At 45.9% G+C, this 22,799-nt stretch overlaps 1 protein-coding gene across 1 annotated transcript in view; it reads left to right on the top strand.

The window, feature by feature from the left end:
• The first annotated feature begins 4,140 nt into the window (after positions 1-4,140).
• KLHL31 (kelch like family member 31) overlaps positions 4,141-22,799 on the top strand; it is a 29,373-nt gene continuing 10,714 nt past the window's right edge. Inside the window, exon 1 of the mRNA XM_084754269.1 lies at positions 4,141-4,486. The gene's annotated coding sequence lies outside the window, so the exon portion shown is untranslated. The remainder of the gene's footprint in view (positions 4,487-22,799) is intronic.

Here is a 22,799-nt window from a genome sequence, read left to right as displayed (position 1 = left end):
AAAGCATACCCCTTTCTCTCCCCTTGACCAGGGAATAAATCATGTCTGTCAGGTGAAAATTCTTCTCTTCACTCCTGTTCTTGGAGAAGAGTGAGCTGTAACTAAAAGAGGTTCTTTCAGGCAAATAGTATGCAGACCGCCCTAATTGGGAAAGGTAATAGTTGCCTAGTGCAGGTGTCAGCTTAGTTCTCCAAACCTTGCTGAAACTCCAATAAAACTGACTTGACATTTTTAAGTCCCCTGGCCATGGGAAAATCTGTGCCAGAATTTTGGAGTGTTTCCTATGTCCTTAGACTTGTGTCTCCCTGGTTCCAAGTGACTGGTCAGCTGAACTCCAACCCAAGCCTGGCCATCGCTCTCCCTTCATGTGACCAGTGTGTCACACTGGGTGACATTTTACTAATTGCCACTCAAAACACCCACCAAGGGGACTAGGCAATGGATTCTGCTGACACTGTTGTGCTGTGTAGAGAATATTTACGGAGCAGAAGGAGTGTCAAGCTACCTGACAGAAACAAGAGAGAGGAAGGGACCAACCCCCAGCTAATGGCTCCTGTGTTTATTCCATGGTCACTAGATCCCCTGCACTTGAGGAGCATCATGGCAGTGGCAGCATGTGGCAGAAGTTAGTTTCGTACTGTGGTGGACAAGAAGCCGAGGGAGAGGAGAAGGGGCCAGAAACAAATGGCTTGTGCCAGCTAGGTCCAGCCTTCTAAAATTTCTAGAATCCCTCAAAATAGTGCCACTAGACAGGAAGCAGATGTTAAAAACAACAACAACAAAAGTCAGCCTGTAAGGGATATTTCATATAAAAGCCAGAAGAGTTTTCTTACTTTTTTGAGCTCTCTCCTCTCTCTCTGTGTCTCTATTTCTGTCTCTTTGGGTGTGTGTGTCTCTGTTATTTATCTGTGTGTGTCTCTTTCTGTCTTTCTATCTTTGCATGTATATCTCTCTGTCTCTGTGTGTCAGTCTCTATCTCTCTGTGTGTTTGTATGTCTCAGTGTCTTTCCTCTCTATGTGTCTATGTGTCTCTGTCTGTCTGTCTGTCTGTCTGTCTGTCTGTCTGTCTGTCTCTCTCTCTCTCTCTCTCTCTCTCTCTCTCTCTCTCTCTCTCTCTTTCAGACTTTGACTATGTTTCCCAGCACAGTCTCAAACTCTGAGCCTTCCTCCTACTGCAGCCTCCCTATTAGCTGAGGTTAACAGATGGACACCAATGTCCCCAGATTCCAGTGCTGGGTAGCAACTGTCTAAAGCCTCGCTGTTAGCAGATGATGGCCCCTTGGACTGGCAATATCAGGATGACCCATGAGTCGGTTTAAAGGCAGGTTCTCAACTGCCCTCCTCAGACGTACCTCATAAAACAAAGTCTTCACTCTTCTCAGGTAATTCTCGTCTGTGTTACTGTAAGATACAGCACTTATGATTCCTTACTCTTAGTAGAATAAGTGAGTAGGCAACTAAATAGCAGGTTTATATATACTGCAGCATCCAGGCATGCTCTTAGGATATTACTTGTTGTCCAACTGTTCTTTCAGCTATAAGTATTTCTTATTCTTAGAATTATTTTTATTAAATCACAAATGCACAACAGCTTAACTCTATATACACACTTAAAAATTTAAAGGAAAAATATTGCATCTTATTACACCATGATCCGGGTTAACAGTGTTTCAAAACTTTAGAGAAAAAAATCTTAGAATGGTTTCACATGCTGGGCAGTGATGAAACACACCTTTAATCCCTGCACTCAAGACAAAGAGGTAGGCAGATCCCTGAGTTCAAGGCCAGCCTTGTCTGTAGAGTGGGTTCTAACACAGCCAGGACTACACAGAGAAACCCAGTCATGAAAAACCAAAACCAAAACAAAACAAAAAGGCTTTGCATATCACCTGAAACTTACAAATCTAACATTATCAAAGAGAGAATACATGTACAAGAACCACTAGAAAGAAAGAACAATTAATATGCTAAGCAATTGTCTAAAAAGCATGTGCATGCATGTGTGCGTGCGTGTGTGTAAAACTCTACCTACACGGTAAAGTAATGTTATGCAATAATCCAGCCTATTCACAGAATTGCTCTCTGAACCTGCTCTGCTGTCTTTGGCGGTATCACTCCATATTTGTGCAGGACTGAGATAAGAGTCCTCTTAACACTGTCATTTCCATAACCTGCTGCCACTGCATGCTGGCCTGTGAGCTTCTGCGTGGGTTCCCTGTCTCTGCCTCCCACTTTGCCACGGGAATGTTGGGGTGGCAGAAGTGAACCCTGGCATCTTGCCTTTTGTAGGTTCTAGAGACTGAGCTCACACGGAGTTTTAGCTACTCAACCATCTCACTGGCTTTTTTTGTTTTTGTTTTTTTGTTTTTTTGTTTGTTTGCTTTAGTATAGAGAAAACGGAGGTTGAATGCTCTGGCCCTTTCCCTGCATGAGGGCAGTGGGGTTCACTGGTACCCACCTTATTCCATGGTGCTCTGGAGATGGAAGTAGGAGGAATTCTTGAGCTTAGGCTTTCATCATTAGCCAGGCAACACAGTAAGACTCCATCTCAAAACCCAAAGTAGAATGTGAACCCTGGCATTCTACTTCGATGTGGCCCTCTAAGTAAACTGCCCTGGTTTGTTTCTCCCACATTCTTGCTAAGGATCCACGGATGGAACCCAAACATCGATCAGGCCAGGCGTGGAGGCCTGAGCGTAGTTCCAGCAGTCAGGCGACGAGGGCAAGAACAGAACAAATTCAACACCAGGCTACCCGGTGAGTTCCGTCCTGGCTTTGAGTTGCATAGTAAGACCTGGTCTCAGAGAAAGAAAGAAGGAGAGAAGGAGAAAGATAGAGAGAGAAAGAGGGAGAAGTGAAAGAAGAGGAGAGGGGGAAAAGGAAAGGAGAGAGGGAGGAAGGCAGCTGTGCTTTCTGCATCACACTGTTTTGTAGCTTCCCAGACGTCCACTCTTCTGTTTACAGAGGACTGGTTCTTTACCAAGATGCTGATTTTGTCACTAGAACTCACTTGTTTCCAATTTTTCTTCCTTATTTTCATTGATTTTTTTGTTTTGTTTTGCTTTGTTTTGTTTTTCGAGACAAGTTTTCTCTGTGTAGCCTTGGCTGTCCTGGACTTGCTTTGTAGATCAGGCTGGCCTTGAACTCACAATGATCCGCCTGCTTTGGGCCTATTTTTAACTATGCAATATTTTTATTTTTTGTTATTTTTTGTTGTTGTTGTTTGTTTGTTTGTTTTTTGAGGCAGGGTTTTTCTGTATACCCTTGGCTGACCAGAACTCACTTTGTAGACCAGGCTGGCCTTGAACTTGCAGAGATCCACCTGCCTCTGCCTCCCTGAGTGTGGGCATTACAAGCCTGTGCCACCTGACTATACACAGTTTAATTGCACGTTCTTGCCCCACAACTCTTACTTAAGGGGGGAGCCTCAGCTTATCTTTAACTTCTCTTTTCATTGATTTTTTTTTCTCTTGTTCCCTGTATACCAGATTGCTTATGTTTTCATTGCTGCAGTATTCAAGATGCAAAAAGGTTTCTCACTAGGCCAAGACATCTGACTGATAAAAGATAATTAGGATGTTTCTTTTCAATGATCTATGTGCTCGTCCCTAAAGCTAATACCATATTGACCTTTAGAGCAGTAATTTCATACCCTAGGTGCCTATTAAAAGCCATCCCCCAATTACAATCATTTGAATTGCTTTTCTTGCGTGAAATGTTGGCAACGCAGGCATTTCCCAGCATGCTTCTGTGCAAGCGTGTTTATCGCAGACCCTCCTGTGGGTCAATGGCTGATGGAGGGCTGTTCGCAAACCTGGCTTTATTAAACTGTGAAATGTCAGCTCCATACTGAAGTGCGGCAGAGCATCTCCCGTCCTGGTAAACATGTCTCCTCCTCTACGGAACAATCTATTTATAACCAGTCTCCTCACAGGACCTGAGGTGACGGCTATTTACCTTCCTAGAAATGAATTTTTGCCCACAATTCTCTGCTTAGAGCTCTTCTCGAGTCCCGGCTTCTGGCCATTGCAACTGAACATCCAGTTAGTTAATTTCCTTTCCTCGCACCCATTGAATTCTTGACTTAAAAACAAATGAGCAAATCAACCTGGCCAGGTCAAGAAACCCAACCCCTCTCCACCAACCAGGGCACCGCCCTCTTCCCCAGCGTTACCCATAAGCTCAAGACCAAAGAGGGAGAGGAAGGTTCAGGCTGCTCCGGGCCAGCAGCGCGCAGGCTCAGCCCGTTTCCTCCAGTGGCGTGGCAAAGAGCTATTCTAAAAATTACTGCCACTAGGGTTTGTCAGACGGCTGCTGCTTAGTCCTCGCTGGCTTTTCCTTCTTCCGCCCTCCCTTTCTCTCCACAGATACCTCCCCAAAGGAGTCTGCTGTCAGACCTTAACCAACGGGGCTCTCTCACTTCACACAGGAGGGAGAAGCTGGGATCGCAACTGCCACTGCCAACTCTTGCCGTCTGGATCCTAGGGTGTGTATGGCTCGCTGTGTGGGTGGGAGCCGGTGGGGGTGTCCGAGTGTCGGCGGCAATGGAGCTGTTTTCCTGCAAGACATCTCCAGCTGGGTGCTCCAGGTCATGTCCCTTGATCTGAAGCTGGGAGTCAGAAAACTTTGTTCTGGAATTTGAGAAATGTTGTAACCAAGGAAACGGACACAGTAACTGATATGTATGAGTGATACCCTATAAAAGTAAAATTACATGTGCTTTGTAATGATTGTTGTAAATCTCTAAATCGTAGAAGTTTTTCTCCCACTCTTTTATAGAGAGGAGGAAGCAAAGAAAATTCTTAGGGCTTGCTCAGGAGGGTAAGAATTCCATCTTTAATTTCATTAGTAACCACTTTAACACGTGGTTTAGTCAACACGACAATTCAGGAGAGACACAATTTTATCAGTTTTAACGGAATTAGTAGTCCAAAACTCAAATTAACTCTTTGACTTCCCAAAATATAATTTCTTGACAAAATTGAACGCCTACCTCTGCAAATACCCTACATTTGTTACTTGACAGAAAATAATATAGAGTTTTGTTCTGCCTGTGCACAATGGATATCATGGTCTGTGTTTCACGTTTAAAAAAAAATCATTTTGGCAATGAAATGGCAAAGTGGAATCCCCGTTCCGCTGGACTTAACTAAAAATGGTCAGCAGGGGCCAAGCCTGCTTCTATTCCGGGAGGCAGAGCTGATGAGCCCCAACAGATGCAGCCATTGGAATGCGACAGGGACACGGAGCAGGCACAGCTGATTCACAGCCTCAGCCAGAAGTGCCCCGCAGTGACAAGTGACGCTTCAGCACATGTGCATGCTCAGTGTGGTGGGCGGTGGGGAACATGCTCTCACACAGGAAGTGGCCCCGCTTCTAGAGGCTTTCACCGGAAGTTGGGTAAAGAATTGGGAATACTTTTACTTAGAGTCCACACCTGTACATGGTCTTGGTCACTTGCAGGCGAGGGCACCGTTGTCTCCGTTTCTTGGCAATATCCAGTTGCATTCTGGATTATGGACTTTTTCAGGAACCTTATATAAAAATGAAACAAAGGTGCTCTGAGCCACTTTACAGAAAAGCAGCATGACGACACATGCTCTGTGTGTTTCAGAATAGTCCTCCAGGCTCCTGAGGCATCTGGAACCAAACACAAGTGGGGATGCCAAATAAAATACAGGGTACCCTACAAAATATCTTCCTGATAAAAACAATACAAACCAGCTTTTACAATAAGTGTGTTTGAAAACATGTACACCTCTGTGTGTGTGTGTGTATGTGTGTGTGTGTGTGTGTGTGTGTGTGTGTGTGTGTGTTTATCTGTAATCCTAAGTGCACATATTGCATTTTATTTGCTGACTGACAACTCAGACCTAGCGGAGTATATCATACTTAAAGAATTTTGTCTTCATTGTCTCATCTCTCTCTCTCTGAGAGGAAGTGGTCTCCGGGTCAGGTCCTGGCACCTCTGGCAGAAAATGCCAGCTATGTAAGATTTTAGAGCTAAGATGGATGTAGCTCCAATGTGACAGGAACTTAAACTAAAACCCCAAAGGCTGTTTTCAAGCCTCACAAATGGCTAGAGCAGAGTTGATGCTGAAACTGAGCTCCATTTCTGGGATAAGCCAAGAAATTTGAGTCTTTGAGACTCAGTTTCCACAGGCCATCCTCGGGGAGAGAAAGAATCAGAAACTCAATTTCTAACTCCCTTGCAATCATAAAAGACATCGAAAGAGAAGAAAAACCTTATTAAAAGTTTTCTGAGCCTGATGGCACATGCCTTTAATCCTAGCACTCTGAAGGAGAGACAGGGGACCTTTGTGATTTTGAGGCCAGCCTGGTCTATGTAGAGAGGCCCTGTCTTGAAAGATAATTTTTACCCAACAAAACCAATACCGATTATTTTTTTGGATCCTCTATCTTGAATACATAGAACAGAATTGTAGTTAGAATAGAATTGTAGTTAACTTTGTGTTTAAAGTCTCAGTGTCTATAAATAAACCCAAGCTCGGTTCTTACCTAATTTAAACATATGACATGGACACTACTTATTTGCAAGAAAAAAGTGCTAACTTCATGTTCAGTCTGACCCTTTCGAAGGAGCACGTAGTCATCAAATCAGCCGATTCGTTCACAGAAGCCTCTCTGCACCCTAATATTTTTGACTGGCCCAACCTACTGCAATTTTGTAGCCTTATCACCTGTAACAGGAAAAAGAAACCCACAGGATTTATGCATCTTGAAACTTTACTTCTCACTAAAAGACATCAGGGATGGAAAGAACTGTTTCACAGTCTTGATATTTACAATTCGCTTTTACATGCCATGGGTCTTCCTTTGTCAGCCTCACTTTTCTCATGTTGGAAAAGGCTGGCTTCTCACCTTCCACAGGCTTCCACTGACCTTGGGTTAAAGGGAAGCAAAATAGAGGATTTGATGCTGTGCCGTTCGGAATCTTTGCGCCAACGCACACTGCATATGATTTATGTGATTATAGAAAAAATGAACTCTCTGAATTTTGATTTCCCCATTTATAAAAAGAGCGTGGTACAAGATTTTTATTTTAAGATTTCTGCATCATTTAAACTTAGAAAATTAAATTCTATAAAGTAGGCAACTAGGACGCTAGCATACAGTAAGCTCTGTGTACTGAGTAAATCCTAGTTGCATACTGTTACTCAGGGCGAAATGGAGGTGTCTATTTACATTTAATACATATAGATACATACTTGGTGATTTCTATTTTGAGTTATTAATGTAGTTACATTTTACAAGTACAAAAGATGATGGAAAACGTGACTACTTGCATAAGTCGTCCCAGTTGCTAATCGGGTATAGAATACATTATATCACCACTGTGGAAGTTGCCTAGGAGACAGAAGCCATGGTGGGCACTGAGGAAGGCTTGTGAAACAGTGTCCTTCATCACTCTCCCAGTCCCGGTGGGAACTCTTCTTAGAAGGATGGAGCAAGGAGGAAAAGAGGCAGTGGCACCCATCACCAGTGACTGTTAGTAGCTGTTATTACATCTGGGTACCCTCCGAGGAACGAAGGTAGTGCTTTGGTGGGCGGAAGTCTCCTCTAACCCCGAGAAGGAAGGGACTCTAGGGACTGGCAGTGCTCACCCTGTTCCACAGCCTCAGCTGCTGTGGAGGACCTGCTCTCTTCAGCATTTCCTACTATGGTAGGAACCCCATGAGTGAGAAGAGCATGTGACTCAGGAAAATGAGGCGAGATTCCTGACACCCCCCTCCAGGGCAGCCGGGAGAGCACAGACCTCACTCCCCAGTGCTCTGTGGAGCTTCCTCAGGGAACGGGAACCCTGGTGATCACCTGGCTGCCAAGTTTGGAAGCATGCACTTGGCTTATTGGGGAGGAGGGGGCTGCAAAAACCAGGTTAAGCCCTCATCCGGCTTTCAGCTCACGTATAAGTTGAATGCAAAAGAACAGAATGCTCTCAGAACTTATTTCTCGGTGTCTAGGAATATTCTAGATTATTGTAGGCAAGTGAGTAAATTAAAATAAGCTAAGTTGTTCAACTTTCCACATATATATATGTATGTATATATGTATATACATATATATATTAGACACACACACACATATATATGCATTGCATTGGCATGCCAACGAGTAGTAGTATGAATAGCAGCAGCAGCAGCAGCAGCAGTATACTACTAGCCTTGTTCAGAGACACATATTGTTGAGAGCTCACGGGTGCATTTCCCCTGCCTTGTCTAGGGGACAGCATCTATTAATAGGCATCCTGAGCCTCTAGTTGTTACAAACTTTCTGTCCCCTCTTCCATGATGTTCCCTGAGCCTTAGGTGTGGGAATTGCCTAGCAGATGTATTGGTCAGGGCTGGGCACCCCATGCTTACTTATTCTCTGCATTTTGGCCAATTGTGGATCTCTATAATAGTTTCCAGCTGTTGCAAAAAGAAGCTTCTTTGATGAGTAGTGAAAATTATGCTTATCTGTGGGTATAAGGATGAACATCTAGAAAATAGTTACATATATACATATATACAGGCTTGGAAACTTGAGCGTAGTACGATCTCTTGCATCTGGCCTCTCCAGCCAAGGGTAGTTGGCTAAGGTTACTGTACCAGGCATGAGTTCCTTCCAGTTGAGTGGGCCTTAAATCCAATTATACTGCTGTTGGTTACTCCCATGATGAAAAATCCCATGTCACTCTTTGGGGTGTCTTGCATGTCCATTCACTGTTAGTGGCCCATAGGCTTTGTGGCTGGGCAGGACTACTGCTTGCTCTTCTAGTTTGGCAACTTGTGTAGCACCTTATGATACCTTGAGAGCCAGTCTTCCATGATGTGCCTCTCGAGTCAGTTCCAGCTCCATCCCTCTAAGTCCTATGTCCAAAGTGCATGGTTTCCTCAGTAATAAAGTCCTTGCCTTCAAATTCTGGAAGACATTTAGGAGCAACAACAGTAGCTTATATTGTTTTGGGGATCCTCTTGGACTCTGCTAACCAACAGCTCCAGAGGAGGGTTCTCATGCTTGGTACTGGATTTTTTTGTTAGATCATCCATGGCTCTTGGGGAGAACATTAACAATCCAAGCAATGTAACTTCTTTAACCTATGTGTCTATATGTGATTTTAGGTGGACATAAAAGAGTGTGATTCCCTATGTCTTTTCAAACCTTCTTGGTGTTATTTATTCCCCCTTTCTCCTTCTGTATTGTCCTCCTTTCCCAGGCCCGGTTAAAGACTCCTGACCATTTTCCCATTCTCCCTTCATAGCACCTGTATCCCACCATTGCCCACTCCAGTTATCCCGTGGTCCCCCCTCACTTTCCTGGTTGATATGGTTACTGCATGTTACGTATTCACATCAAAGGATCTGTGACTTAAAATGACAAATGGAAGAACACGCAAGTTTCATGTTTCTGAGCCGGCTTTTCACTTCATTCGGTATATTTTCTGGTTTCATCCATTGCGCTGACAGGGGTAAGATGAAATCTCAAAATTGTTTTAATTTGCATTTCCCTACTTGCTAAAGGTGATAAACACTTTCTGAGATATCTCTTGGCCATTTTTTTATTTATTCTTTTGAGAACTCTCAGTTCAGATCCATAGCCCACTTTTAATTAGCCTTTTGTTTTCTTCATTCTTCATTTTCTGAATATTCTGGATATTACTCCTCTGTCAGATGCATAGCAAGCAAACATTCTCTCCCACTCTGTGGGCTTCCTTTTACTTGATTGATTGAGATTTTTTTTTCCTGTACAAAATAGTTTTCATCTTATGAAGTCCCACTTGGGTGTTGGCCTTAATTCCTGGGCCATGGAGTCTAGTTGAGAGTCCTCTCCTATGCTTGCATCCTGCAGGGCACCATCTATGCTCCAGCATTTCTGGTCTCACATTGAGGTCTTTGATCTATCTAGAGTTAATTTTTATGAATGGAACTAGACACAGGTCTAATGCTGTTCTCTTACATGTGGACAGTTTTCCAAGCATCATTTGTTGAAAATATTTTCTTTTCTCCGGTGTAAGTTTTTGGCATTTTTGTCAAATATCAGATGGCTGTAGTTATGCGGATTCATGTTGGATCTTCTATTTTGTTCCATTGTTCTCATGTCTTGGTGCTAGTACCATACTGATTTTATTACAATGGCTCTGTAGTATATCTTGAAAATTGGAACAGTAATCTCTCTGGGAACTGTTCTTTTTGCTTTGAATTGTTTTAGCTATCTCAAGTCTTTTGTGATTCCCTATGCCTTGTAGGAGGTTTTTAATTTTATTTTCTATAAAGAATGAGCAGATGTTTTGATTGAGGTTGCACTGAATCTTTAAATTGCTTCTGGTAGGGTGGTCATTTTCACAATATTAATTCTACCAATTCATGAACAGAAGATGTTTTCCCATTTTCTAGTGTATTTCTCAATCTCCGTCTTCAGAGATTTAAATTTCTCATTGTAGTGTTCTTCTCCCTCCTTGGCTAGGTTTATTCCTACATATTTTATTTCTTCGAGGCTATTGTGAATGGGAGTGTGCCCATGATCTCTTGCTCAACGTGTTGGTTTTGGTGTATAGAAAGGCTCGTGGGTTTTGTAAGTATATTTTGTACTCTGCCTCTTTAATGAGTTATTGATTATCTCTGGAAGATTTTTGGTGGATTTTTTGTATAATATCTTATGTATAATATCATATAATCTACAAATATGGATAATTTTACTTCTTTTCATATTTATATCCCTTTAATCACCTTCTCTTGGCTAGTGTTTTAAGAACTATGTTGAAGAAGAATGAAGAATAGTGGACAACTCGGTCTTATCCTGATTTTAATTGAATTTCCTCAGCTTTTCTCCGTTTAGCATGTGTTGACTGTGGGTTTGTCATATGCCTTTAGTATGTTCCCTTCAGTCATACTTTCTCTAGGACTTATATTATTATGAAGGCATGTTAGATTTGCTAAAGGCTTTTTCTGCATCTTTACCTATGGTCATGTGATTTTTTTTTCCCATTCAGACCACTTATATGATTTATTCCATTTGTAGCCCTATGCATGCTGGAGCATCCTTACATGTCAGGGAGAAGCACACTTGCTGAGGTGGATGACCTTTTCACACATGCCTGTTTTCAGCTTACAAGGCTTTTACTGAGGATTTTTTACATCAATTTTCACCATAGATATTGGCCTGTAGTTTTCTTTGCTTGTGTCTTTACCTGGTTATGGTATTAAAGTAATATTAGCTTTGTAGAAGTACTTTGGATGTGCTCCTCCCGGTTCTATTTTTTGAGTAAAATGTTGGTTGTTGCTCTTTTCTGAAAATCTAGTAGAATTGTTCCAAAACAATAATGTCAACAGTCCATGTGGCTCATGTGTGCTGCACCTGTGTTCCTGGGTGTACCGCCCTCCGCTATAGTGTAGTCAACACAAAATTCCAGAAGCTTCCCCATTCTTCTGCAAATATGTATGAACCCCATGGCCATGTTTATCATAGCAGCAGCCCCATTTCTCCATAGCAATCTTCTGCATGGGCTACTTTTCTTGTTAATGAAGTCAAATACCCAACAAAAGCAAAACCCTTGAGGAAGGGTTTGCTTGGCTTACAGCTTCAGAGTAATGCTCTCTACGGCCAGGAAGGAACTGTGGCAGAAGTGTAAGACAGTTGGCCACGTTGTGTCCAGAGTCAGGAAACAGGCAGGTGAATGTTAGTGTTCAGATGGCATTCTTCTTTTATTTAGCCCAGGACTGGATCCTGTGTGATGTTAGCATCTACGTTCAGGATAGGGCCTCTGCCCAGCTAAACCTTTGTGTAAACACCTTTCGATGTGTGTGTGCTTTGTGGTGAGTTTAAATCCCATTAAGATGACAATCAAGATTAACCACTGTGTTCACCAGCAACCCCGTGAGGAGGTATTATTTTTCTTTTTAAATTATTTAATAATTTCATATGTATACATAAGTTATTTTGAACATATACTCTGCCATTATCCTCTCATCCCCTCTCACTCCTACTGAACCCCATCTCTCCAAGAAAGTCCTGTCTCTCAGTCTCTGCCTTTCTCTCTCACTCCATCCATCCATCCATCCATCCCTCCAACCATGTATCCATCCATTTATCCATTGAGTCATTAATTAGGGTCGCCCGTATGAGCATGGGCAGAGGATTATTTACTGGAGCACAAGTAACTACCCAGCGGCTACACCTCAGAAGGAAATGATTGGTCCTCACCCACAGCCATTAACTGCCAAGCCCATCCTCCACCCATGATGTAATATCGACAGGCCTCATTTTCCAGGCTTGTAAAGATAACCAGAGATTCTATGATTTCATGAGTGTGATGACCAAGTCATGTCCAGATGTCTATTTACAACATTGCCCCTCATCCTTTAGCCAATATTTTCTCTGTCCCCTCATCTGCAATGACCCCTGAACCTTGGAGGGGGTAATAAAGATGTCCCAAATGGGACTGCACACTTAACAATTCATTCAGTTCTCATCACTGTGGCCAACTAGGTTCTTTTCATTAACTGACCCCTCACTGTACATGAAAGCTTCTCTGACCAAGGCTGAAAGCAGCTTGACAATGAACTGACTCACCCAAGCCTCGGTAGTAGGTTCCTCCCTAAGCCTATGACTTTTGTTATCATTGGCTTTTGACCAGGTTGCATAGCAGGAATGAATTCCCTCTAGGGAAGGAGACCTCAGCCCCAAGCAGAAGGCAGTTAGTTACCCCCATAGCAGCTGTGCCACTACTGCACCACTCTGCACAACTTGCTTGGTGGCACAGTAGTAGCATGTCGGGTGAATGTCAATGCCTCTTCTTCCCAGGTAATCTGTTAATACCTTTCAGCACTTTGAAAGCTAGCCAGCAGGGAGGAAACGCCCAGCTCAGCTCAGCTCAGCTCAGCTCCTGCATCATTTCTCTGTGTCCCCCTGACCAGCAACTTATAAGGATAGGTAGCAAGTCTAGGATTGGGGCGTTTAGTTAAATAAGCCACAGCGCCTAGAAACAGCAGTTGCCAATGCTAGCTCCTTTTATACCCTCTTTATTTTATGTTTTTAGTTTTTTGAGACAGGTTTCTCTGTGAAGTCTTGGCTGTCCTGGACTTGCTTGGTAGCCCAGGCTGGCCTTGAACTCAGAGTGATCCACCTGCCCCTGCCTCCCAAGTGCTGGCATTAAAGGCATGTACCACCACACCCGGCTTTTTTTTTTTTTTTAAGCTTTAATTAGCTTACAATGTTGTAAGTTTCCAGGTGGCTTTTTCATATACATCTCCTAAATTTTGGTTAATCCTTCCTCCATCTTATCCTCTCTTTCATCTCCATCCCTACCCTCATCCCTGCTTAGTAGCCCCAGGATTTTACACACACATTCACACACACCAGGCTGGGGCACTTTTAGACACTCTGTGAATGCATCACACACACATTAGTAGAATTTGTATCTTACAACTGCGCGTGTTCCATTAAGTCAGTGACTAGTAATGTTCAGAGTTTGATACCTGAAATTTTCCTAGTTCCATTAGTTGTTGAGTTAACTTTTCCATATAGAATTGTGAGTTACCTATTTCTCTCTGTAATTCTGTCACTTGTTAGCTCACATACTCTGAAGCCCCGTAATATGGACATACAGATCTATGATTCTTATGTCTTTGTGTTGAATTTACATTTGTATCATTATGGAGTTCCATCACTAGTAAAAATTCTCTTTGGTTCTTTAAGTCTGTTTTACCTGGTACCAAAATAGTCACTAGAATTTATATTCATTATTGTCTTTTAGATATTTTTATAACCACTTATTTTTCTACTTATCTGTGTCTGTAGAGTGGGTCTATTATAGACAGCATATATTTTGATTTTTTTTTTTAAATTTAGTCTGGCAACCTGCGCCTTTTAATGCTTTGTCACTGATATTTAATATAATCACTAATCCATTTGTTTAACATTACATTGCTGTTTGTCCCCTCCACTTTTCTTGTCCTCTTTTAATTCTCAGATATACTCTGCATGTCTTAAGTGGTTTCTCTAGAGCTCTGTTGTCCAATACAATGGTCATCAGCCACCTCTGGCTACTAAGTGCTTTAAATGTGGCTAATCCAAAGCAAGGCATAGTAAACTCTAAAATGTACACAGGACTCTGAAGATTTAGTGTGGAAGTATCAGATTAGCTATTATTAGAATGTTAGGTATTAATAGCATAAGTAGCATTTAACAATTTTATAAAAATTACATGTGAAATGATAACGTTTTATATAGGCTACAGTAAATAAATAACTTACTAGCATTAATTTGAACTAATCATTTTTATCTTTCTAATACAGCTATTCAGGTTTTTAGATTGTATATATGACATATATTCCTATGGGACAGCATTGCTCTAGACCAGTAGCTCTCAACCTGTTGGCCAAAACTCCCTTGAAAGACCCTTTTACAGGGGGTCAGGTAAAACCACTAGAAAGCACAGATATTTACATTATGATTCATAACAATAGCAAAATTATAGTTATGAAGTAGCAACAAAAATAACTTTATGTTTGGGGGTCACACTTTATGGTTGAGGAACTGTATTAAAGGGTCTTAGCATTCGGTAGGTTGCGAACCACTGCTCTAGACACTTTGGCATGCCCATAAAACCTCCACAGGCTTTAAACATTCATGTTGTATGTAACACTTCACAGAAAAATACAGAAACTAAGCTGGGGGGTGTAATCTCCTGGCAGCATGCTCACCTAGAATGCGATTTACAGCAGCTCAAAACAATAAAGCAAAACAAACAAAAACACTGGAGACATAGCTTAACTGATTCTGCACCGGCCTAGAAAGCTGGGCTCAGTTAGTATCACTAAAAACCACACTCAATGGCTGCACATCTGTAATTCTATCGTTGAGGAGGTAGCGGCAGGAGGATCAGAAGTTTGAGGCCACCCTCACCTACATAGCAGGCTTGAGGTCAGCCTGAGATCCATGAAACCTTGTCTCAAAGGCGCTGATCTCTCTTTACACCAAGAGCGTTTCCTCTGTGCTTCGGCTTCGGCTGTTGCAGCGACATAGTTATAAACGTGATGCTGCCATGTTTTCATCTTTATTTTGAGGAACCCTGTTGACTTTAGAAAAACATGGTGGAAGGACAGTGGTTCACGTTCCTCCAGATGGTTAGCACCTCCAGGCTCCCTGAAGATTGCAGATCTCCTCTGCTCTCCCCTTCCGGAATCTTTTGCAGACTCTCCCCTCACTGAAATTAATCCATGTAACGATAATTAGTCCACCAACCAGTCCAGCTGGTCAGTTATTGGGGGATCGAGGGGGGTCGCAACCTGTACATAAAGACATGGGCGGGAGAGAGACAGTAGCTCAAGCGAACAATTGCTTGTCAAGAGCTCGTTTATTAAAGGTAAGGGCAGGCTTTTTAAAACCTGCTTTAGTGAGGGCGGGGGTACGCAAGGAGAGTAGTGGAAAAGTACAAAATCTTCTGGGTTGAGCCCCGGGAACATTTGCAAGGGGAGGGGTCTTCCAGGAGAGACAAAGCAGGATGTCTCTGTGAATATCTTAGGATCAGATCGCTGTCTTCTCAGGACTAAGCCGGATGCCTTGCATACCTAATGAGTGGCCCAGCAGGATGTTTGCTGCAAATACTGAATGGGTGGGAGTCGGCCTCAGGCCTTTTGGTCCCTGGCATCCTCACCCCTTTTGTTTACTTTGGCCTGAGGGAGACCTTACAGCCCAGCGAATGACCTTTAGGAGGTCACCAGTCATTGTTACAGGATGGCGGTATATTTAAGAATCACTAATGTCCAATGTTTCAGGACAACAGTTATTCTGGACCGGCCAAATTCCCAAGGAGAGGGGGCCTCGCGATGGCCTGAGCCTGCTAGAGGATCGATGCTCAATCTTACCACGCCTATGGTCTGTCCTCCCACCAAGGACCGACCGACGTCTGATAACCGAGACTTATTCGATCGCTCCGTCTCTGACTTACCAGGCACTATCGCGGGTCAGGTCAAGGTGGGCTCAGGCCAAAAGATATAGGGGAGGGCTTGCACAGGTTTACCAAAGGCACCGAGGGCACAACCAGGCTCACCATCCAGCATTCTGCATCCTCGGGAACTGCAAAGGCCGCCCATAGGAACTGCAAAGGCCGCCCGTAGTTAACCGACTGAGGCGTAGGTGAAATCTCCTGGATGGAAATAGAAGTCTCATTTGAGTCCTCAGTCTCCAGGCTGCGGTAGTGAACCTGGATATTCTTGGTGGCAGCTTCAACCTGACTTTTAACAAACCCTGTAAGACGGTTTAAAGTCCATGGGCCAAAGGATAATAGAAGGAGAACACCAACGAGGGGCCCGAGCAGGGTGGGGAGAAGAGTAGTAAGCCAGGGGGAGGCAAGGTTAGGGTTGGGGAAATTCCCCCTTTCAGAAAATTTAAAAATGAGTCAGGGTCATGAATAGTAAAACGGGGAAGAAGAATAACAAGGACACACCAGTCTTTGGAGGAAAGGAAGGTAGGGGCATAGACGATCGAGGTTAAACCAGAGGAACAAGCAAAATGGGTGTTATTTGGCGCGAGAATGTAGGGGAGGGAGAGGTCGGGAATGACAGTCTGGGCGCGAACGTCGCTGAGGGGAAGAGGTTGGGGGAGGGAGCATATGGGGACCCAGGAGGCAAGTACCTATGTCGGAAACAGGCTGGAGGGTAATGCGATTGTCGGGAGCTAAGCCGGTGAGGGTGGGGTAACATTAGTAAAGAGCAAGGTGGAAAGAAGAGCAATACCCTCGTAAAAGGGCGGGGAGGGGGAGAAACACATACAACATTCAGGAAATGACAAGGAGGAGTCATTCATTTTTTTTTTTTTTTTTTTTTTTTTTTTTTTTAAGGCCCATATGGAGGCATTTGTCAACTGGGGAATGACATCAGCCGAAATGGGGGGGGGGCCCAGGGGGAGGGTAGGTCGGAAGGGAGGGGGTGGGAGGGGAGGGAGGCATGGGGGTGGCGGGTTTAGGCGGGGGGGGGGGGGGGGCGGGTCAGGAGCAGGAACGGGAACAGGATGATGGAAAATATGATTAGGCCCAACCACTGCAGCGCCCTTACTGGGTACCTTCTTTCAGGAGGTGTAACCTGAACGTAAGTTCAAAATCGTACTCTGATTTATAAACACGGAGGCCCCATTCAAATCCACGACCCGTCCAAATGGCACGTTTACCGGGCTCAGTGAAGCGAATGGTCAGGGGGTTGCACCAGCCATTGGTGACTGAACGAGCTACATTGCAAAGGTCTTTAAGGGTCCCAAGAAGAGGATGGCTTCCAGTACGTGTCGCCAGTGGTCTCACACCCCCAAGAGGCACAGTAAAAATCTTGGGCCCCACCACAGCGATGAGAGGGTCCCGGGAAAACATAGAGCCCTCCGGCCCAAGCAATCCCATCTTGGTGTAAGGTTTTGTGGAGCATGATGCGCTCCAGGTCATTACAGCAGCCGGGACTGGGACCACCAACCGAGCGAGAGAAAAAAAATGTCTTCCACGCCCCAAGAAGAGGGGCCTCCCAGGGCCAGGGCACAGAGGTCAACCTGTAAATCGAGCCACTGGGGATTAATGCCCTGAGAGGAGGAGGAACTAACAATATCTCCCGCTTGGTTAATAATGACCCAGATAAAATTATAGATTGTATAAGGCTGAGGTTGGCGCAGGAATGCGGCGAGAATCACTTCAGGAAGGCAGAGGCAAGGGAGCGACGTGGTGAGTAGCAACGTGATGCATCGGCGGTATCTTTTTTTATCCTAAAAAAGAGCACAATTACATCTTTTCCTCAGGGGAGTTCCCTGGGAGAGGGGGGTTAAAAGGTTTGACTAGGCGCTCAGGTAACCAGCGCGCATTTTGTTCTTTCTGATCATAAATGCAGGCATGACCTTTGCCCCAAATAAGGACTGGGTCGGGTCCATGCCATCGGTGGGTCAGTGGATCCTTCCACAGAGCCTTGGCATAGGTGGAGGAGGTGGAGGAGTGCCAAAGGCGATCGGCCGCCGAATGGCCAAGATCATCCTTTTGTAGAAAATTTAGGATGAACAATGCATGATTGAGAAGCAGGCGAGGCCCTGCTGTAGAGGGATATAGGATTCCTTTGGAAAACTGTAATTTATTAAGCATTGTTTTAAGTGTCTGATGGGCCCTCTCGACAATTCCTTGTCCTTGGGGATTGTAAGGTATCCCCGTAACATGTTTAATCTGTAGTTGGGCACAGAAGGACTTGAAGGCAGAGCTTGTATACCCAGGGCCGTTATCAGTCTTTAAGGTATAGGGTTTGGGGGCAACAGTAAGGCAATATAAAACATGATCAATAACATCTCTAGTAGCCTCTCCAGCGTGCGGAGAGGCGCAAATAAATCCACTAAAAGTATCTATAGACACATGAATATACTTAAGTTTCTTAAAAGAGGAGAAATGAGTAACATCCATTTGCCAGACCTGTCCAGGCATGAGGCCACGAGGGTTGACTCCCGTATGTGGCTCGGGAAGAAAGGTGACACATGCCTGGCATTCTTTAACAATAGCCCGGGCTTGTTCCCGAGTGATGGAGAACATGTGGCGGAGGCTTTGGGAATTAAGGTGGTGGAGGGCGTGAGCCTCCCTGGCCATAACAACGGGGTCACTGGCGGATGGAACGGCCAGCCCTGAAAGCAGGGGGCGCGTGGCTGAGTCCACCTGGGCATTAAGTGTAGTCAGAGGCCCTGGCAGGGTAGAGTGAGCGCGAATATGACCAACGAAAAAAGGCTGAGAGCGCAAAAGAATAAGCTGTTGGATACGGGAGAAGAGAGGAGAGGCATTAGTAGCAGGCTTAATACGAGGAACCGTCTCGAGGAGTGGAACAGAGGATGCTACATAGGCACTATCAGTATATAGATTAAAGGGAGTATGGGGAAGCAATGTAAAGGCGTGTGCAACAGCTTCCAGCTCAACAAGCTGAGCAGAGGTATGGGGGGTTTGTTTTTGCAGGATAGCTCCGTCCACAGAAAGGGCAGCAACCCCGGTAGAGGAGCCATCAGTAAAAACCAGGGAAGCTTGGGGGAGGGGTCTGGAGCGGGTGACTCTCGGGAAGATGACAGGTTGTCGCTGCAGGAATTGAATTAGTTTATCTGGGGGATAATGATTATCTAATAGGCCGCAAAAAGAAATACAGGAGACCGCCCAATCATCTGAATTTTGAAAAAGCCACCTTATTTGTGTGGCCGAGTAAGGCGTGATAATAGAGTGAGGGTCCCTTCCGAAAAGCCTGGTGGCCGCTTCCCGCCCCTGTCGAATGAGAGACGCAACCAGAGTAGGATAGGTAGGAAGGACCTTAGTGGAGGAGGAGGGGAGATGGAGCCAAAAGAGAGGGGTCCGTTGCCAGAGCAGTCCTGTGGGGGCAAAGAGGGAAGGAAAAATTATGAGCGCGAAAGGCTGGGTAGGGTCATAATAGGAGATGGACTGGTGGAAGATGGCGTCTTCGACCTTTTGTAGGGCCACTGAAGCTTCAGCAGTGAGACTGCGTGGTGAAGAAGGGTCAGAGTTGCCTTTTAAAATATCAAAAAGGGGTTTAAGCTCTCCAGTAGTGAGCTTAAGGTAGGGGCGCAGCCAGTTTATGTCCCCCAAAAGCTGCTGGAAGTCATGAAGTGTTTTAAGGGTGTCTCGGCGGAGCTGGACCTTTTGGGTCCTGACTGAAGAGGTCCCAAGTTCATAGCCCAGAAAAAGAAAAGGGGGGTGTAGTTGTATTTTGTCTGGGGCAATTTTAAGTCCCAGATGACCCAAACTCTTAACAAGTTCCTGGGTGACGAGAGAGAGCTCAGCCGTGTTAGGGCCAGCAAGTAAGATGTCATCCATATAATGAATAATATATAAATGTGGGTACCTAAGGCGTAGCGGGTCGATGGCCTGGGCTACATATTTTTGACAAAGAGTGGGACTGTTGGCCATGCCCTGAGGAAGTACCCGCCATTGAAATCTGGGTGAGGGCCCAACATGATTAACAACAGGGAGGCTAAAGGCAAAACGTTTGGAATCGTCAGGGTGTAGGGGAATGCAAAAGAAGCAATCTTTAAGGTCGAGAACAAGTTTATGAAATCCTTTAGGGATAGCTACAGGAGAGGGGAGACCAGGCTGCAGAGCTCCCATGGGCATCATGGTCTTGTTAATTTCCCTGAGGTCCTGGAGGAGTCGCCAGGCACCATTCTTTTTTTGGATGACAAAAATGGGGGTGTTCCAGGGGGAAGTAGAGGGCTCAACATGGCCTGCATCAAGTTGCTCCTGCACCAGCCTTGAGGCTGTGGCCAGTTTACGGGAAGGAAGGGGCCACTGATCGATCCAGACAGGAGAATCAGTTCTCCAAGTAATTTTATCGGCCTGGAGTGCAGGGGGAGAAGTGGCCCTTATAAAAAATTTTGTTCATATCCCAGCCCTTGGCGACTAATCCTAGGCATAGGGACAATGGGCTCGAGACGCCCCTGTCCCAGCTTGCCGAGGCCCTGGCCTGGCAAATAGCCTTGATCCAAAAGCTGATGCGTGACAGGAGAGGAGGGGCTATAGATAAAGACCCCCATCTGAGAGAGTATGTCCCGGCCCCACAGATTAACGGGTAACCCTGGGACAATGAACGGTTGCACCGTCCCTGTCTGGCCATCAGGGTCAGTCCAGCGAAGGACCTTAGAACTTTGAAGGGTATTGGTAGATATTCCGATGCCCTGAAGGTGAGTAAGGGAGGGCTGACAGGGCCAAGACGAGGGCCAAGAAGATTGGGACAGGACCGTCGAATCTGCCCCGGAATCAATGATGCCTTCAAAGGGGCGGCCATCAAGCCTTAGTGTAAGATGGGGTCTATCAGAAGTTAAGCGTTGGACCCAAAAAGCGGAGGGGGGCAGGGAGGGAGTCGGGGTGGCGGGAGGAGAGACAACAGAGTCAGCCAGGGTTAACGGAAGGGCCCAGGCCAGAATCTGACCAGGGGAGATGGAGAGAGGGCCCTGGGTAGCGGCGGCAAGGAGGAGCGTAGGAGAAGGGAGCGGGTGTTTTAAAACGAGGGGATAGATGAGTAGCCCGATAAGGGCAGAAGAGGCACGGCCGAGGACCAGGAGGGGAAGAGGGGGAGGGTTTCCAAAGAGGGCGACAGGCAAGGACAAGGTTCCATCCTCGGGCGTCAGTATTGTAGAGGTGGTGGCACGGAAGTCCAATCCTGTGGGGGAGGGCAAGGGGCCGCCGCTGGAATGGGAGGAGGTTGGGTTTGGGAGGTGGGGTAGGAGGTCTGTGGATGGAAGCGGGTCTGTAAATTGGGGGGAGCCTGTGACACCGGTCCCGACGCAGGCTGGAATTGGATAGGGTGAGGGGCCCGGGACTGGCCCCCAGAGGAGTTTCCCGAACGCGGGGGGAGAGGGTTACCCATGGCATCAACAGTGGAACGGCAGGTGTTCGCCCAATGACGACCTCTACGGCAACGAGGGCAGAGCGTAGTAGTGGGGGGCCGGGCCACAGGTCCCCGGGATCCAGTGGGTGGCGGAACGACCGGCGGCTGTCCAGCCTGTGAGGGTGGGCGGTTACGCTCATTTGGGCAGGCGCGGGCAAAATGTCCCGGTTGGCCGCACCGGTAACAGGAGGCCCCGCTAGGGAGGGCTCCGACGGCCATAATGGCCTTGGTAAACTTATCAGTTAGGGGATCAACCTCTCGGCAAAGCTGAATCATCTCATCAAGATCCCTGCCCTTATATTTGTGTCTAAGAACTGCCTTACAGGCTGAGTTGGCATTTTCAAAGGCCAATTGTGTAAGAAATTTACTGTCTGTCTGGCCAGGACCAAGGGATCTTTCTGAAGCCTCCAGGAGGCGCGCAGCGAAGTCGCTGAAGGGCTCCTGAGGTCCCTGAAGAATCTTGGTAATAGGGGACAGGGCGGAGCCCGTGGAAGCAATAGTTCTCCAAGCAGCGAGAGCGGCAGAACTAGAATGTGAAAGTAAGGAAAAGGGGAGTGCACGCTGTTTTTCGTCAGTGGCATATTTGCCCTGGCCAAGGAGTTTGTCAAGAGACCATTCACGGGTCTCGCGATGTCCCTGCTGTACGTTTTTTCGGATAAGGTCACGGCAACGATCAGCCCAGTCCGCCCTCCAAGAAAGGAACTGTCCTCGAGTGAGGACAGTCTGTGCAGTGGTGATCCACTCGTTGGGCGTTAGATGACCTCCATCTGCCAAATCATCAAGGAGGGAGAGTGTGAACGGCGCATTAGGTCCGTAACTACGGACAGCCGTGTTAAGTTTTTCTAGCTTTTTAAATTTGAGTTTATGATAAGCAGTGGGGGTAGGGTCAGGAGCCGTTCCACCACCTTTCTGTTCTCCCTCCGAACCTGAGGAATCATGCTCACTATCAGAATCTACAAGGGCCGCGGACGACTGGGAGGGTGTAGGGGCAGGTGGGTCTCCCAAAGCAGCGCCTGAATCAATGGCCTCAGTTTTCGCCCCGCTCAGGGCGGGCTGGCTCTGGGAACGGGTGACAGGGAAAATAAACGGAGCTGTGGAGGAAATGTGCGTTGTTAAAAGCGAAAGCCGTTGTTGAAGCTGAAGAATCTTCGTCGCATGGGAGATCTGGTGTTGGAGATGAGCCTCCGTCTGGCAAAAGCAGTTTGGGAGGGAACAAGGTGGCGGGAGCCGGGAGGCAGGGTAGGGCTTAGTAAGGGGAGGGGGAAGAGTGAGCAAGGTAGAGGAGGGAAAGGTTGGCGCCGCGCGGAGGAGGCCATCATCGGAATGATGTCGAGCAGCCTCCTCCTCAAGGGTGGCAGCAGCATCCGGATCCAAGGGCTCATCTGGGGCCTGAGAAAGGAAAATGGCGGAATG

This window comes from Acomys minous, assembly GCF_964271855.1.
Source record: "Acomys minous genome assembly, chromosome: 13".
NCBI classification, from domain to species: Eukaryota; Metazoa; Chordata; class Mammalia; order Rodentia; family Muridae; genus Acomys; species Acomys minous.
The sequence above is the reverse complement of the archived record's forward strand: the minus strand, read 5'-3'. Positions and strand labels throughout refer to the sequence as shown.